Genomic DNA, 19,661 nt, shown 5'->3' with positions numbered 1-19,661 from the left:
GTGGCCGTACTCAACATCTTGATCTCCAGCAGCTAGTGGGCTTCACATCTAATCTCCTGCAGTCATTCAAAGCACGCTTTGGAGAATTTCGTGAGTGCACTCATCTTTTTAAGTTCATCACCCATCCACATGAGTGTGCAGTGGACAGCGCTGATCTGAGTTACATCCCCAGTGTCTCCGTCAGAGATTTTGAGCTACAAGCTGCTGACCTGAAGGCCTCAGACATGTGGGTGAATAAGTTCAAGTCACTGAATGAAGATTTGGAAAGACTTGCAGGACAGCAAGCAGAGTTGGCGAGCAAACACAAGTAGGGAGAAATGAAAAAACTTCAACCTGCAGACCAGCTGATTGACAAAACTTGGAACGTGCTTTCCGTCACATACCACACACTGCAGCGTGTGAGTATTGCTGTAGTGATGATGTTTGGCTCTATATATGCATGTGAGCAGTCTTTCTCACATCTAAAGAATGTTAAGACCAACCTACGATCATGTTTAACATATGGAAGTCTCAATGCCTGCATGAAGCTTAACTTCACCACGTATCAACCAGACTACGAAGCCATCAGCAAAACCATGCAGCACCAGAAGTCACATTAATGGTAAGAAGTACTTTATTCATCATTGGTTAGCAACAGCATAACAATGTTATTAAAAAGAATTCAGAGACTTATTGTACTTTAAAAGTGTTGGTCTTACATAAAATGCACACATTTACTTGTATTTAGTGTTAAACATATTGTATGGCTCTCACGGAATTACATTTTAAAATATGTGGCATTCATGGCTCTCTCAACCAAAAAGGTTCCAGACCCCTGATGGGTCACAAAACCAGAAAATGCTAAAAAATTGGTATAAACTTTGGGGGCTACAAGAATATTTTTCTTTCCACCTTCTAAGTTATTTTAGCTGACCTAGTAATTCAAATGACATACATCAGAGTAATAGGAGAAAATACAGTTTGAATACCTATGTACAGGGAATTCACATGAAAATTCCAAATGCGGTGAGGTAAAACAGGGTGTATATGTCAGTTTGGCCAGAGGAGAAGGGGGGAAGGAGGAATCAGGGGTGAAATGTCAAAGGAAATAGGCAGTTTACAAGCCACTGAGGAAGAGAGAGCATTCTGGCAGGTAAATTTTTACTAGAAACAATGGCACAGGGGCTGATCCAGTGAACAGGCCCCTGCTTGGGGCCCTCCCACCCCCATGCTTAAATTAAGCAAAGGTGAAGAAGCTGAGATTTCCTCAGAGAGCAGGTCTTTCCACCGGAATCTCTTGGGCGGGGCAGGGGGAAGGTCCAACATTCCTTCTGAGTCCTGTGCTTCTTATTAAACCAGCTTCAAATCAATATCCCAAAAGGTAATTCAAGGGTGGCAAAGCTTGGGTCCCCTTCAGACTAAAGAGTTGAATCTGAGCTCTTCACGGTGAATCTGATCATCAGTGGTTAAAAAAGTTATTAATGGATGAAGAAAGGACATTTATTTGATTCAGGTCAATTAATTTAGAATATCATTTACCAAACATAACAAGTCATGTGGGGGGAAAACATTAAAAAAAATAAAAGGCAACTAACACGTGTTTTGTGCCTCAGCAGGTGTTTCACAAATGCTGGCTCCTTTCATGTTCACAGCCTTGCTGGGAACGTATTATTATCTTTAATTTGCAAAAGGAAAACTGGAGCTAAGAGAGGTTAAGTGATTTGCCCGAGGGCGTGGTGCCAGGCAGTGGTAGATACTGGATTTGAAGTGAAGTCTGACTGGAGAAGTTCATGCCTTCCCTGTGTGGCCTGCGGCTGGCCGGGCAGGAAGCAGTTTCGCATCCTTAGCTAATTCTTGGGGTGGCAACCACAGTACCCTAACGTGATGCTGTTATGAGTCATCCTGGTGCGGTACAGCCCAGCTAGCATACAAGTTGGCAGGTGAGGCCTACTTAACGTGCATGAAAAAGATTAAATGAGCCCTCGATGAAGAAGGAATATTTTTAAATATTGAGCTGAAGAATAAGTTTAAAAAAATCAAGTGACCACGTTTCATTGGCTTTTCTTTCTGAATTGGGAATAAGTCCACGTGGTAAATAAAGAAGAGGTGCCCCGTGAGAAAAGCCTGCCTCTACCTTGAGCCCTTGGGCTCAGCCCCCATCCTCTCCATTCACACGTAAATTGTGGTTGCGTGCAGACTTGATTGTCACTTTGCTCTTGCAAAAGGTACAACAGAAGATACACACTGCTCCACTCCCAACTGTTTTCCTGATATGACAAAATCTCTTGGAGCTTTCTTACTGTGAATAATTTATTGAATCCGTCCCCTACTGATGGGCACGTCTTGCACATTTCTTGCCATTTCAATCTTTGTTTCTCTGCTGTACTTGTACTTTTTGTTGGGCGATTCTCAGTGAGTAAACCAGTGCCTTCACCATCTCAGACATGTGGAGGCATAGCTGTAGGTGAACTATCAAACAGGGATTTATGGATCAAAGACTGGGTGACTCTGCTGTTTTCTTATGTAAGAAGTGGGGCTTTCCTCAGGGACTGGAGCTGCTTGTCTTCCAGCTGCCGATTTTCTCACAGGCTCGCCAAAAAGATGTTTTTAAGAAATCAAATTCTGGGATTTTTACCATTCTGATAGACCACAAAAATGCCCGTGATAGCGTTAATTTCTTCCACTCTATGGTGCATTTGGTGATTGTTTGTATATGGGAAAATTACTGTAGATAGGTATTGTAAGGTATTTTTCCCCGCCGAGAAGGAAGGAAGAGGGCCAGAGCCGCAAAGTGTGGAATAAGTAAACGGCTTTATTGAGTACAGAGCGCACACCCCACCCGGCAAGGTTCCCTGGCCCCGAGGAAAGAAAGAGAAGTGGAGGTGCAAGATAGAGGTCAGGGAAGATGCAAAGATTAAACTGCGTGGGAGATATTTAAAGGGTCCCTCTAGGGAGGTGGAGCTACTATGACATGGTGAAATTTCACTGGCTGGCAGATGATCGCTTCTTTCCAAATGGTTCCTGGGAAGCTTCCTTTGGCGGGCTTGATTGTGGGCGGTCCTAGCCAAAGTGGGCAGGTCTGAGTTCCTACGTGACCATCCCTCTATCCACCGACCTTACATTCTAACCTTTTGTGTTAAATAGAAAAAGGGGTGCTGTTTATTCGTCTGGCTACTTCCTGCTGAATAGGGGTGTCGTGGGGAGGGGGAGATCAGAAGGTGGTGGCTTTGAGGGGTGTCAAGAGGAACATCTGTGTGGCTGTGACTGGAGAAACTTCACAGATGCGGTCCTGTAAGGATTTAAAAAAAAACAGAGGAGTAATAAGGGAATTTGCAGGGTCCAGCCTTTTGGTGAGCTGGAGATGGATGAAGTCCAGTGGTTCCGACTGCCAGAGGTCCTATAAGGAGGCAAGCTTGAGGCAGAACTGCATGTCAGGAGTGGCGTAAAAAGGAGAAAGGAAGAGGGTGCCATCCATTCCCATAACAGAAACCTGTGAGGGAACTAGAGGTCCAGAGTATAAAGGCAAAAACAGAGAAGGCAGCCCCCATGTCCACAAGAAATGAGATGGACTGACTTACCCACTTGTTGCAGAGAACCCTGGGTTCTCCAAGTCCAGGCCGTGTCCTAGGAGTTTGAGCGATGCACCCACCTGGCTGGATTGGCCTTCCATTTGGACGGCTTGTCCTCCACGTAGAGGCACTGAGGAAAAAACCTGTTGCCCAAAGGGACAATCACTCCGCCAGTGACTGGGCTGCTTGCAGTCAGGGCAGGGCTCAGTGGGCAGCTGCGGGCAGGGGCCCTGCCAGGACCAGTGGTCCTGCTTGCCACACTTAAAGCAAGCTTCTGGTGGCTCTGCTGGTCTCAGGGTTCCCACAAGACCTGGGGTTTGGAGCGTTACCTTCTGCTGCATGGGGGCCTGGCGAACAGGCCTGTTTTTACTAGTTGGGACTGTTAAAAACTTTAAATGCCATGTTCAAAGGTTCCAGATAGGGGTTTGGGGGATTGGGAATAAGAGGAGGGGGGCTCGTGTGGAGCCTGGCACCCAGATCCCACAGGAAAAATGCTGGAGCCAAAGGCAGGACATGGCCAGAACTTCCTGCTAGAAAATTGGGGTTGGACGTCCTGAAAACCAGTGTAAGAGCCAATGCCAGGCTGAGAAAGGCCTGATGGAGGCGGGACTAGAGAACACAGTGAAGGGAGGGGCCCCTGGCCAGCAGGGGAGGAGAAAGAGAAGGTAGTTAGTAGATGGCGAATAAGAAACAGGTTTTTGCGAAGGGAGGGGAGAGAGAGTTTGGAGTCCGCGGAGAAGGAAAGATTAGGAATAGAGGTTTTAGGTGAGGTTTCTCTGGCCAGAAAAATGCCCGTGCGGTGGAACAGGCAGCACAAAGATTAAGGACAGGTACGCAAATACTTAGGAGCATGTATTTAAGAGATCTCCAATCAGTTCCCAGCTCTTTTGGCGATAAATTGGTGAGGGTGTTAAAACCGAAAGTCCCTTCAGGAGGCTAATTGAGTGGGTTCTATGGCTTGCCACAGCGGAGAAGAAGAACAGTTTCTTCTTCCTTAGGGAGGGAAATTCCTGTGCCCTCACAGCCGCACTCAGTTCTCAGAGTGGTCAGACCTGAGCATTAGCGTCCTAAAAACTCAATGTCCAGCCACGGATGAAAGTGGATGTGCTTAGGGAGGTCTCCACAAGCACATGCTTACTCAGACGGACGGAAAAGACTTCCCTGACATAGCTACGGTTTTGGACAGGGAGTCTCGGAGGAAAGAACTGAGAGGAAAGCTGGAGGCAGGGGACTTACCGCACCGTGCACTGAAGTGGGTTGGAGATCGGAGATCCTGGTTCTTTCTCAGAGGGGAAGAGAAAGGAGTGGTCCTTGCAGACTTCTAACTCCTCCCAGGTTTCAGCACCAAAAATGTAAGGTATTTTTCCCCGCCGAGAAGGAAAGAAGAGGGCCGGAGCCGCAAAGCGTGGAATAAGTAAATGGCCTTTTGAGTACAGAGTGCACACCCCACCCGGCAAGGTTCCCTGGCCCCAAGGAAAGAAAGATGGAGGCTAGGGAAGTTGCACGGATTAAACCGCCTGGGAGATATTTAAAGGGTCCCCTCTAGGGAAGTGGAGCTACTATGACGTGGTGAAATTTCACTGGCTGGCAGACGATCACTTCTTTCCAAATGGTTCCTGGGAAGCTTCCTTTGGCGGGCTTGATTGTGGGCGGTCCTAGCCAAAGTGGGCAGGTCTGAGTTCCTACGTGACCATCCCTCTATCCACCGACCTTACAGGTATTAATTGTGGACCTCACGGCTTGATTGAAATCTCTCATTGCTTAAGATGGTTTTCTCAGTTGATTTACTTAGACTTTGCCAGCAAAGGGATGGCAGCGTCTGCACAAAGTGGTGACTTTACCTTCTCTACAGCCTCAACCGTTTTCCTCACTTCTAATTGTAATGGCAACTAACTTTAGAACAATATTAAATAATGGTGGTGAGAGTGAATTTTTTGGACTTATTCTTGATTTCAGTGGAATGTGTCTTATATTTCTTTATTAAGCATAAAGCTGACTTTTATATGGAGAAATGTGTATTTTATCCTGTTGTTATAGTGTTTTTAACAAGAACTGTTGTTGTAATTTCCCAAATACCTTTTCAGGATACATGAAATATATATATTTTTCATGTTAGGTATGTAATTTAAAAAAATTATTATGTTAATAGCTTGGATTCCTGGAATTAAGCCCATTGGTGATGATAAAATATTTTTTAATGTGGTGTGTGGGCTTCTGGGTCGCTGGTATTCAATTCAGATTTTTGCAGCAGACATTGTGAGATCAGTCTGCTGGTCTGTTTCTTCCACATGATCTGTGCCAGGCTGTGGTGCCCATTTACACAGTAGGTCCTTACTTTGCACTGTAGTGCAAAACTCAAAATGCCGGCGTGCACCGAAACCGTGAGAGATGACGTTAGCATTCCCCGGCACCTGGGTGTAAATTCCGCACCGACACCCTGATTTGTGCCGATGGTTTCACTGGGTAGGGATATCAGTCCCTTTGTGCCAGCTTCTCAGACAAGAAAACCGACCTTTAGTGGCAATGAAAAGTTTTTCCTCAGTTTCCTCCTTCACCGTGTCTGACCTTCACCGTCATGGCTTCCTATCATTAGTACTTTAACAGCTGAAAAATGTTAAAGGAACTCTAGCTTGTTGTTTGTATCCATCAAACGTGTCCCACGTGGTTTGTGCCTTAACGTCGTGCAAGCCCGGCCCTTGTCCTGTCTTTGCTTTTCTGTTGCTGCTGCTGCTACTTTCTAATCTGATCACGTTCCGTTTTACCTCAGCCTCATCAGTGTTCACGTCTTGGCTGCACTTCAGTATCTGTTGGCCAATTTTCTCTTTTATCCATATATATATATATATATATATATATATATTATCCATATATATATATATAATTTTTTTTTTTGAAAATGTCGCAGGGGTTATTCGTGGGAGACAAGGAAACAACATAGCCCCGTGTTTCGCCGTCACGTGTGAGTTGAGTCACAGAGACTTGGGGACCACTGGCCGAGTCAATCAGCCACTGGCTCTGGAAGAGGTGATGTGAGGGCCCTGATTCTCACGTTTGTCTGGTGTGTGCATAGAGACTTGTAGGCCAAGGGCCAGCAGCTGAGTTCTCCCGTCATGCCGTGCACTCAGTGAGTGCATCATGGTGACCATGGTCGGAACCCTGCTGTCCAGGGACTAGTGTTACTTAACTGAACAAAGGGCATGCGCCTCAGAACCGTGTACTGTGAAGACTGCATACAAAAGATTTAAAAGTGTTTTTTCAGGGCATGTTAGAACGGTTTTAAAAACAGAATTTTCTGCTCTCCTTGTCAAGTCGTATTCCTTTACGAAACCACCAACTCTTGCTGTTTCTGTTTTCTTGTTAATAAGATACCTGTATGGTCCTTCTACAGAAATAAGATGTTCTGAGTTTTGAAACGTTTTCTGGAATCAGTAATGGAAAGTTATTTTTCCAAAAAATGCCTCACTTCATCCAGGTTTTCGAACATAATTGGGTAACAGTAAATAGCTCTCAAGGTGTGTGTCAGATGTAGGTAGGTCACTTCAGGACGGTTCCTTATCTTACAGATGTGCACCTTTGCGGCTCTCCCTCCCTCTTTTTGTTGTCTGAGCCCCTGTCCCCTCCCCGGGACGCAGCGTCCACTGCCCCTTGTCCCCCAGAGCTGCGCAGGCTCTGGCTCTCACCGCTCTCAGCAGACCCTGCGTCCTCAGATAGTGTCTGTCACGAATGACACGGACCGTGAGGCTGGCAGCTTTTGTCAGTGTTCATCTTGTCACTTGGCGGAACGTCCAGCAAGATGCAGGGGAAATTGCTGTCATGTTCTTTGTGTGTGTCTTGGAAGTGATAACGCTTTCCCACACAAAGCTGGATCATCGTATCGTTGAATGTGTCCACTTAGCTCAATAACTTTGGGTTTCTAAAACCAAGTTCCGTGAATTGTTTTTGTTATTGTAGCTGCCAGGAGCCAGGTTGGTGGGAAAAGTGTGGTTATAAAGGGATGGCCCGAAGGCTTTGGCAGGGGGTGGTGGACCAGTTCAGTATCCTGACTAGTAGTGATTCTCGGAGTCTGTGCACGAGATCAGCTTTCATAGAACTATAAAAATCTGGAAAAAGCGAGTGTGTATAAGAACTTGGGAAAGACAATTGAGGTTTACAGCTTTTAAAATAATATTGTTTCAGTGTCAATTTTCTGGTTTTCATAAGTGTACTATGGGTATGTGATAGTTTATTTCTGGAAGGACCCAGGTAAAGAACACATGAGAGAGAACTCTAAACCATCTTTGCAAGTAAAAGAAAATGTCTGCTTGCATTTGAGCAAATCTGGCTCTAATTCTTAGATTGATTTCTTCACATAAAAACTTAGGCCTTTTAGATATTAAGATAATGTTCATGAATAGTAGGAAGCTCAGTAACCTTGCTCTGTCTGCGCACATTCAGGGTTTGTGTGTGTTTCCTACGTGTCATGGTTCTGTTTTCATAGAGCATTGCTATCTCTGTCTACTTGAAAAAGTAGATAAAATATTCACAACCGAGATATACGCTGCTGTTTCCTGTACTGACCTCCGATAGGAGAACAGAGCTATCGCTGCTTGGCCGTGTGCAGGTTGAAGAAGGACATATGATCCATTCTCCTTTGAAATAATCAGACTTCACTGTGGATTCCCTTGTGGGGAAGGAAGAATGTTAGAACAGTTGGTGTGAAAGGTAGAAGGTAACATCTTAGAGGGTGAGGAGGGCCTGGGAAATCACTCAGTGTGGATTAGGATGATCTGTCATTTGATTGAGTCTACATTTTCTGAGTCATTCTGTTAAAGAAGGAAGTTGAACTAGATGACCCAAGGCAATGCTTCACAGCCACAGCTGATTTACAGAAACTACCAGGAAGGGTTTGATGGCCAGCTGCATTTGGAAATCCACTGATCCAAGATAAATTTTACAGCATGAATTATTGTTTTAAGCAGGACTGTAGCATCCATTGCAGAGATAAATGATCTTCCCAATGAGCAGCTGATTGAGAAATCGAGAGCTTTCACTGCTGCTCAGCTTTTTGGCTAAGATCAAGTGAAAAAGGGAGAGCTCGACCTGTACATGCATGATCAGACCTCAGGGAATCAATTATTTTTTGAATTGATTTTTATCCATTAGAAATGTTGGGTTAGGCCCTGGCTGGCTGGGTCAGTGGACAAAGCATCTTCCTGGCTGTAAAGCCAGTAGCCTCGGCCACCATCACAGCCGTCTGACCCATGCCGGTTAGCACTTGATTCAGATAGACGGTAATGAAACAATGGAGCCAAGAACTGGTGGGCCATTAATTTGATCCCAGCTTGCACCCAGTGGGCAGGAAATACACACAGTGGGAAAACACCTCCCTTTCCATTCAGGGCTCCCAAAGTTTCCTAGAATCAAAGGTTCCTACCCCATCAGCCTTATTCACCTCTGTTCTCTTCACAAACTTTGCACAAACTGGCTTCTCCTTCAGCACTCCGCCATCTTGGCTGCTTCTCCTCTCCTCCATGTGGCCTTTCTCTGTTCTCCTCCAGCATGGGCTCCTCTGCCTCATTTTATAGTATAGAAATCAAAACCTTTAATCCAATATACAGACAAGGAAGTCTCTGATACAAAGTCACTTATCTGAGGCTTAATGGGATTCCTAATGAGAGTGCACCACCCCATATCATGCAACAGTCAAGGGTGTGGGGGAAAGCTTAGCTTTAAAAAGATGTTAGTATGATATTAAAAGGGTGGGAAAGGCTTCGTCTTAAAACTAAGCCTTAGGGCCTAAGTGATTTTCAACCTTTTTTGAGCCGCAGCACATTTTTTACATTTACAAAATCCTGGGGCACACCACCTACCAAAATGACACTCTAACACACAGTACATATTATACGTATAGTTAATAATATGGTTTCTAAATGTATTTATACTCATTTAGTGTGAAACCTGGGCCTGTTTCGATGAACACAAAAGGGATATCCTGGCAGGAATGGTAGAAAGAAACACATGAAGCTCTTCCTCAACAGTTCTCAGTCTCTCTCTGTTTTTAGTTTTTATCACAGTCAAGCTTGAGAAGCTCAGCTCACATAGATATGTGGTTGAAAATGGGAGCAATGTCAAAATAGCTTTGTTGGCCAGAATGGGGAACTCCTTGGCAACAGATAACCGAAAACTGTCCAAAGGAAGATCAGCAAACTTTAGCTTTAAAGTTAGATAACATTGTAATGCATTGTGGTGCATTGTATATCACCCTCTGCGGGGCCTCTTTAAAAAAAAAAAAAAGGTCAAATATCTATATACACCATCAGGATAGACATAACCAGCTGAGGCTGAGGCTTCATCTAGTGGTGGCAACATTTACCTCCAGTCCTGACCAGGATTAGAAATCGGGACCATGGGGAGGAGTAGCAGCGTCAACTACTTGCCGGGGCCACACAATGACAAGTGCACGGCAACCCGAGCGGGGACCTTCCTGGGTGTGGATGAGAGGCAGCCTACTATTGGTTCATCCTAGTGGTCGGGATGAATCCTAGAAGGTGATTGGTCAGTGAGCATTCCCTGTGCCTCCACTCTTCCTGTTGCTGATAGCTGGAGGGATTGTGAGGGGAATGTTTATGTTCGGATGGAGGTGGCTGGCGATGGGCCGGATAAATAGCCTCCGCGGGCCGTATCTGGCACCGGGCCGTAGTTTGGGGACCCATGTTTAATTTCCCCACGGCACAGCTGACCATGTCTCATGGCACACTAGTGTGTCGCGGCACACTGGTTGAAAAACACTGCCTTAGGCTATAATGACCCTACCTGCTTACAGCCTGTCCCCCACACCCAATGCAAACTATAAGTGAGCAAACATATATATCGTATTTACAAACTTATTTGACCAACACTGGTGCACGGAGGTGACAGTTTCTATTGCTGGTCAGGGCATGTAAGAGAAGCAATCAGTGAGTATCACACAACTAAATGGAACAACCAAATGGAACAATGAGATGATGCCTCTCTTTCTTTCTCTGTGTCTTTCCATCTCCCTCCCTGTAAATCATTGGAAAATAAGAGAGGGAGGAGGGAAGGAAAGGAAGGGGAGGGGAGGGAAGGTGGAGGGAGGGGAGGGGAGGGGAGGGGAGGGGAGGGAAGGGTTGGGGAGGGGAGGGGAGGAGAGGGGAGGGGAGGGGAGGGGAGGGGAGGGGAGGGGAGGGGAGGGGAGGGGAAGGAATACTGGATCACTTTTAAATCTTTATTCTTAAGCATTCCCTGAGAGTGTATTTTACTGAAATATATCCTAAATTGCAACTTGCGTGCAATGAAGTTAAAATTTTCTTTGAGATATTATGAAGAATTTCATTAATATGAAAGATTTGAACAGGGCCACTACCAAAAAAAAAAAAAAAAGGAACTACTTTAGATAAAGCTTCTATAAGATTTTATGAGTGAGTGATAGCACATATCTTGCTTAACGTAAGATTTAGTTTCTACTCTTGCTAGCTTTCCATTGCTTAAATTTCAAAAATGACAATAGTTTTTCTTTCTCTTAAAATGTATGTTCTAAATTGTTTGAGTAGAACAGTTTTAAGTTATTTAGGTAGAAGCATCCACTTACATGGGGCTAACAGCTCAAAGTCCCGACTTTCTCTTCAGTCTATAGTACCATACGCGTCAGTTAAAAAAAAATGATTACCTTCAACAACAACAAAAAAAAATGTAAAAAAAAAAGATTACCTTCAGATATTTTAAAATTTAATACTGACTTTTAGCCTTAAGCCACTGATACGTTTTTAATCAAGAACGATTCTTTCAGCTCTTCCTGAGAGGCGCACGACTGAGGACAAAAATACAGGCAGAGGACAAGGGCCTTTGCCCGTGAAGGTACAGGGCCTCGCTCTTGGCTCCAGCCCCTCACTGACCACACTGCCCTCACTGCCCCGGGGGCAGGGTTTGGTTTCTTTTCTCCTGGGAAGTACCTGTGAGCTGGGGAAAAGAAAAGACCTGCCTCCCACATCGGAGGCTTGGATGGCGAGTATATTTCCAAACATGACGGCCAGTCTACTGCCGTGTGAGGAAACCAAGGCCCCGAGGCCCTTCTGGGCCTTCATTCTGTCAGCTCAGTGCGTGAAGCTCAGCTCCTGGCTGAGTCCCAAACTCAGCTCTGCCTGCGTGGCGCGCGTTCCTGCCTCTTCTTTGTGAGCACATTCACACCATTCTCCGAATTGTGCCAAACAGATGTATGCGCAGACTGCAACCCACCCACCGCCCCCCCCTCCCAGCAGCAGACTCAGGCTGGGGCTACGGGCCCCTCTGACATCAGCACCAGCAGTGCTACCTTGTCCTCTGAACCACTGAAACCCCGACTCCCTCGGTGACATGTCCCCACGAGTCCTTCCGAACCTGAGTTCTCATGTTTGGGATGCTGCCCTTTGCCTTCATCCTTGACCTGAAGCAGACAGTCATCTCTCAGTGTCCCTCTGTCCCTCTCAGCCCATCAGACCTTGCTGGTGGGCCCTTCTCCGTGGCTGTCTCATGTTTCTGCCTGCCTCGTGGCATCTCGTGTTCTGACCCACCTTCTCATGGACTTTGGGGAGCAAATAACCTTGGAAATGCAGTACCGCCCTTCAGTGCAGAGGGCGGGGTGGTTTTGTTGTTGCTGTTTCTGTCCAAGATGACAGAGACAAGGGCTCTGTGCAGGGCAAAGGCTGGGCACGCTGGCGAGCAGCCCTTTATGAGACTGAGAGTTTGCAGGGCTCAGAGGTCCTTAGCTGATCCACACCCGCTTGTGAGCGGCGCCCAGCATGCTTTGGGGCTGCCCAGGCGGTGTTCCCGCAGAGCCTGAGGGCAGGGATAATGAACGCAGACACGAAGCCCATGATGCGTTTTGGGCTCTGAGTGATCAAGTCCTTTATTTCTGACCCAAGGTTGTGTCTCCTACTGGCTGCTATGGAACCAGGGCAGGTTGACCTGTGAGCCTGAGAGGGGCTTTCGCAGAGTCCTCACAATTCTTTCTGTGCCTCTGTTGACATAAGCCGTATAACTGACACTTTCTAGCCTTCTTTTCCCTTTCCAAATGACACCCTGAGAATTCTGTATTCCCTGTTGAGAATTCTGTATTCCCTGTTGGATACTGTCTCAAGAATGTAGTTAGATGTTCTGTCCTCTCCTAGGTAAGGGAGGAGGAGTGGTCCAGGCTCCAAGCTAACCTCACAGAAACTTAACCAGAGTGACACAAAGAGTGAAAACAGTTGGTATTCATTTATCCCAGCTCCCTAAACAAATTTTTCCCGCTAGTTCTGCACATCCTTTTTCTAGAATCTGTACATTATTTGAACTCTGCCTGTAACCAGACTGTTTTCTCATATTTCCCACGAGTTTTGTGAGCTTTTAATATCCTCAAAATACTTTTCCTGCAGCTTGAGTTGGTTTCTCTTTCCTTCAACCAAAGGATTCTAACATAATCAGCCTGTGTAGGTTTATCACCTCACAGTTCATGTGTTTTCTGTGAGTTGTGGGTTATTTTTCATGTAGCATAGTGGTCTTTTCCTATAGTTTGGGAATTAGAAATAAGACACTATTAGATGCATAAATACAAACAAGAAACACCCTAAATATCTAGATTTTGTAGATTTCCTCTCTAGTTACAAATCATTCCAAAGCATTCATTCATTAATTTAACTAGTATTTACTGAGTGCTTCTTTTATACAGAGAAATGCTGGGAATATGGCAATCAACCAAAGAGAAAATGTGTCTCCTATTGTAGGGTTTACAGCAGGGGTCCCCAAACTACGGCCCGCGGGCCACATGCGGCCCCCTGAGGCCATCTATCCGGCCCCTGCCACACTTCAGAAGGGGCACCTCTTTCATTGGTGGTCAGTGAGAGGAGCCTAGTTCCTATTGAAATACTGGTCAGTTTGTTGATTTAAATTTACTTGGTCTTTATTTTAAATATTGTATTTGTTCCCGTTTTTTTTTTTTTTGTTTTTTTTTTTTAACTTTAAAATAAGATACGTGCAGTGTGCATAGGGATTTATTCATAGTTTTTTTTTATAGTCTGGCCCTCCAATGGTCTGAGGGACAGTGAACTGGCCCCCTGTGTAAAAAGTTTGAGGACCCCTGGTTTACAGTCTTAGTCTTGTCATAACAAACTTCTACTCTGTCTTTAAAAAGAGACTGTTCAAATACAAATTCGTTTTGGGCAAAAACTTTGCTTTTCTTGTTTATAACTTTCTATTATGGTGACTAGTAGATTTTAAGTATTCAGTAAATATTTCCTGACTCAATAAATGAATCTTACTTTCACTGAGGAGTTTCTATCACTGAATATCGGCATTATTTGTCACAAACTAGTGTCCAAGACAGAAATGAGAAACACTACAACCCAAAGGGATGAGGAAATAAGTTCTCTTCGTATTTAAGTGAAGCCAATCTGTGTTCAGTTCATATAAATGTGACAAATTCTCAATATTTAATGGACAATAAATCATTCTTTATTAAGAGTTTAAGTAGAAAGTAAATACGATTACAGTTAAATAGAAAAATGTAGTAAACGTGAGCAATACAAATGAAAAATATTGAAATAGAATTTAATCCACAGTTCAGTGAAAGTATTTTCTTTTCCACAAAGCAAATGAGATATAACCCATAATTTTAAGGCAAAATTATATTCTTGATTGATTTTTGTCATTTCTCCTTTTATTTTCTTTTAGTCTCTTTGTTTTAAAAATTACACTTTTGTTTTATTTTATCATCCTGGTACACTATTCTTCTTTATGTCACCAATTTCATTTCATGTAGAATGTGCTACAATTCTGTTTTGCTGTCAGCATCTATTAAAATTTCCATCAGGTGCATCATTGCCAGGTCTCGGACCAAATACCTGTTGTTAGTACACTGTGAGAACATGGTGGATCCTCAGAGAAGGGGACGGTCAGACAGGACAGTGGTGGGTCCATGATGTGGACTGGGGCTGAGAGCCCACAATCACTCGTTCTGCATCTCCCAATGTGGGTGGCTGTCCATGCTTGCTGGGTAACCAAAGGGCATAGACATGTTTTCTTGACTTAGTGACAGCAACTAAGTTCTTCTTAAAACAATCAGCTGAATTCAACTTAATTGTCTCTAAGACAAAGAGGTCAGGTCAGGTTATCAGGGAAAAGCAATCAAGCAGTCAATTACATATGTTTAAACTAATAAGCAATGACAGATGTGCCTATTTTTCTCTAACAATACAAACAGAGTGAACAGAACAGGTGGGAAATCAGTGATAAGAAAATATATACTATTTTGTACTGAGTTTGATCCATCTGAGTCCGGTTAAGCTAAGAGTTTATTTTAATAATACCATTTACAACAGCATCAATAAGAAACAAATTACCTAGGAATATATCTAATTGATGCACCCATCACTATAAATAAGAAACATTGATGAAAATAAAGATCTAAATAAAGATAGTGGCAGTTCATTGATTGGAAGACTAAATGTATAAACAAATCAAGGTACCCAATTCCAAACTGGTATGTAGATTCAATGCAGTCTCAAACAAAATCGCAGCAAGTATTTTTTTTTTTTTGTTGTTGTTGTTGTTTCTGAAGTGAGAAGCAGAGAGGCAGGCAAACAGACTTCTGCATGTGCCCAACCGGGATCCACCCGGCATGCCCACTAGGGGGCGATGCTCAGTCCATTTGGGCTGTTGCTCCAATGCAATCAGAGCCGTTCTAGCACCTGAAGCAGAGGCCATGGAACCATTGTCAGCGCCAACTTTACTCCAGTGGAGCCTTGGCTGCGGGAGGGGAAGAGATAGAAAGAAAGGAGAGGGGGAAGGGTGGAGGAGCAGATGGGTGCTTCTCCTGTGTGCCCTGGCCAGGAATCAAACCCAGGACTTCCACATGCCAGGCCAACACTCTAGCACTGAGCCAACCAGCCAGGGCACAAGTTTCTTTTTTTAATGAAATCAAGAAGCCAGTGTTAAAAGTTCTGTTGAAATACAGAACGCTAAAGAAGGGTCAAGGCAAACTTGGAGGAAAAAGTAGGATTCATACTCTCAGACAGTGAAACTTATAATAAAGCCACAGTAATTTAATGGGTCTGATAGTATCTCAAAGGACAGAAAGGCCCAACCGTGAAAGGGGACCTGGTGTAGGACAGAGGTGTTTGTTTAAGAGTAGAAAACTATCTTGGCTATTGTAAATACACTGCAAAGAACATTGGAGTACATAAATCCTTTAGGATGTTTTGGGTTTTTCAGATACCAACCCACAAGTGGATTCACTAGGTCATAAGAGTTTCATTTTTCATTATTTGGAGACCCTACATCCTGTTTTCCACAGTGGCTGCACCCGTCTGCACTCATCTGCACGCCCAACAGTCCACAGGGGTTCCCTTTCCTCCACATCCTCACCGACGCTTGTGACTGTATTGATAGCCATTCTGACGCATAGGTGGTGGTATCTCATTGTGTTTTAATTTACATTTCTCTGATGATTGGTGACATTGAGCAAGTTTTTATATGTTCATTGGCCATCTGTCTGTCTTCTTTGGAGAAGTGTATATTCAGGTCTTCTATTTTTTTCTTTTTAAAATTGACTTGAGCAAGAGAGGGACAAGAAGAGAGTGAGGAGAGAGATGAGGAGCATCAACTCATAGTTGCATAACTTCAGTTGTTTATTGTTTCTCATATGTGCTTTGACCTGGGGGCTGTAGCCAGCCAGTGGCCCCTTGCGCAAGCTAGCGACCTTGGGATTGTGTCAATGACCTTCCCTCAAACCAGCGGTGCTGTGCCCAAGCTGATGAGCCAGTGATCAGACAAGCTTGGGGTTTTGAACCGGGAACCTCAGCATCCCAAGTTGATGCTCTGTCCACTGTGCCACCACTGGTCAGGCTCCTCTGCCTACCTTTTAATTGGATTTTTGTGGTGTTGAGTTGTACAAGTGCCCATCAATAGACAAATGGATAAAAGTTCTGGTACATATATGCAACGGAATATTACTTGGACATGAAAAAGAAACCTTACCATTCATGACAGCATGGATGGATCTAGATAGTACTGTGCTAAGCGAAATAAGTCAGACAAAGAAAACAAAATAGAAACATTCATGCTTACAGAGAACAACAGACTGATGGTTGCCAGAGAGGAGGGGTTGGAGGTGGGTGAAAAAGGTGAAGATATTAAGATGTACAAATCTATCAATATAGTCACAACAAGTAGTAATAAGGATGTAAATTACATCATAGGGAATATAGTCAATAATATGTAATAACTATGAATCATGTCAGATGTGTACTTAAAATATTGGGGATCACTTTGAAAAACATTGTCTGAACACTATGCTGTACACCTGAAACTAATGTAATAGTGTAAACTGTAATTGAAAAGTAAACTAAAAGTGTGGAAATCTAAACATGCAATAAATTTGAAATGAATCCATTTTAATATGTATAATTTTTAGGTGATTGGGTGAGTTGTGATTAAAAAATATATTTACTGATTGATTTTACAGAGACAGGTAGAGAGAGAGAGACAGAAACATTGGTCTGTTTCTGTATGTACCCCGACAGGGATTGAACCGGCAACCTTTGTGCTTTGAGACGGTGCTCTGACCTATCTGGCCAGGGCTTGATTTGGGTATTTTAAATTTTATTATAATAGCAAGATAGGTTAGATAAGGCTTCCTCTTGAAAATAAGATTAGTGTATATATTTTCACGATGACTGAAACTTTCCCAGAAATTCAGGAATCTAAGCCTTCAGTGTGTATCTCACTAGTTAGTAGGAATGCTTCCAATTACTAGAGCAAAGGAGTGAAAGCCTTAGTCATTGCCAAGTTCTCATAGTGTATTTCACTGGGCCACCAGCTAGAAATTTCCATTTCTGTTTTAAAATCTTCCATGTATAATACATCACTCATTTCCGTTCATTTTTATTAAAAACTTTTAGAACAAGGTTTCTATTAATTCAACAAAATTTTTAAAGAATATAAGGTTATTACTGCAGAACACCAGAAAATACACACACACACACATATATATACCTGTTCTGGTCCAGGAAGCAGAGGTCATGAAGTGACTCAAGTTTACTGAGTGAAGAATACATATAAATTTATTTGGAAAATGAATGACCATGTTTGCAGTAAAACTTTAGGAAGATTTACAGTCTAGATATTTTTCTCTGGCTTCCTTTGGAAAGTTATTCTGATTTTTTCTGATTTTCGTAAAATGGTCCCAAGTTCATTTACTCAGTATGTATATAATTTAAACTAAGTTAATGTAAAACAACTCAGTTTGTTTTATGGTAAAGCATGTCATGCGTGTTCTGGTGGTTCAAGAATGAAATTAAAACATGATGCCATCTGTAAAGCAAATATATTTATTATGCACTTTCATGTACATAGGGATTTTTGCTTAATATAATACAAGGAATAAAATAAAACTTTTACAATGTGAAGTTCAATGTACATTTTAGGCTATTTACAGATCCCAAACCAACGGAGAAATAAGAAACATTTGTTTGCAGTTACATTTGCAGAGACATGTAAATGGGGGATGTTAAGCAAAACAAACGTTTGCATAGCCAGACAATACTGAGAAAAGTATTTACTCCTGTGTTTTAAGTCGTCAGTTATTTTTGGTGACAATCCATAGGGGAGGGGCGGGAGAGGGGGCAGAAGACAGCGGCTGCGCACACTGAGCTGTGGTCACAGCCACCCAAGCGTTCCGGTTTTCATTCATTACTGCAGGTCTGTCATGTCCCCTTTTGTCAACTCATGACTTTTAGGGAGGGACAGAGACGGTACCACATGGATGTTACAGGCACATGGCATCATAGGTGGATAGTGGCGTCAGGTGATTTACAACATTAAAACATTTTAGTTCTTAAAATTGCTATTTAGTTCTATATTTGGAGGATGATGTTGACTCTTAATGGATTGAAAGCCATTTTCCATCATAGTATTAAATCCCGCAGACAACTCCACAGGGCGGGAGTCTCAGCGCCCTGCCGTCCTCTGCCTAACTAAAAGCCATTTTTGTCCTATTCCAAAACTAATATAAAGACATCCAGAGGAATCCTTACTTTTGAAAATCTTATTTTCCCAACAGGTTCTCATCCTACCCACTGTTTCAAGTGTTATTATAATATGAATATGAAAACATTAAGCTCTATGAAAAACATAAATCCCTTATGTAATGAATCATATCTTTGCCCTTTGGCCACAAGGTGCATTTTTGTAAAAAAACAAACAACAAAAAAACAAAACAATAAAATTAAATAAATACAATTCCAATAATTCAAGGTTAATAGAAAAACTGGCTTTCAGGGTTCTCTTTCTAAAAAAAACACACCTAATAAGAAATTAGAGCTTCATCTTCTACAGTAATGTAAATGCACTGTATTTGAATATGAGTAAGATTGGTTCTCATAATAGTAAGTTTTCATATTTATTAATAGAATCATTAACACTTTTAAGGCTACTTTGTTAAGAGTCCTATTAAGTGTATTTAATAAATGTCCCATGGGGACAAAAATTCAATACTTGAAACATTCACATTCGAGTTATCCATATTGCCATGTCACCTTAACAGGGATTGAACTTATGAACGTATCTACTACTCCTGATTATGATTTGATGACATAAACAAAATGAGTTTTGCTGACTTTAGAAAACAAAAGCAAAAGTGAAAGCCTTACACAAAGATTCAGGTGAAATGTCACCACAATCGTTCCATGTTTCTGTTTGTGTGAACGCTGCATGCGTGCCTTCATTCACGATGGCACTCCTGACCTTTGTTAGCTGAGACAGCTTCTTAGTACTCCCTCCCAATGGTGGTAACGGTTTTGTGCTGAATCTCCATTCTCTTTCCTCATTCCTCCTCCTTATCAACAGTATGTGGAAAGAACAGAATTTCTGGATTTTGTAAAAAAATTCAGGGCTTGTTTAAAGATCCAACCCACACTCTTGGCTTCTAGATACATTCTAACCTTTCCAGACAGGCGGGCAACATCCACCCAACCTGGTTCCACTGGGTTAGAATCCTTCGGAGTGGCCAAGGCCGTGGGTCACATGCTCATCGTAGCCGGTCAACCTTGTTTACCTTGGTCACGGACCTCCCGCTTAACCCTGGCATTTAGTCATCCAGCAAGC

Source organism: Saccopteryx bilineata, chromosome 1, assembly GCF_036850765.1.
Source record: "Saccopteryx bilineata isolate mSacBil1 chromosome 1, mSacBil1_pri_phased_curated, whole genome shotgun sequence".
Classification (NCBI taxonomy): Eukaryota; Metazoa; Chordata; class Mammalia; order Chiroptera; family Emballonuridae; genus Saccopteryx; species Saccopteryx bilineata.
This window is presented reverse-complemented; position numbering follows the sequence as displayed.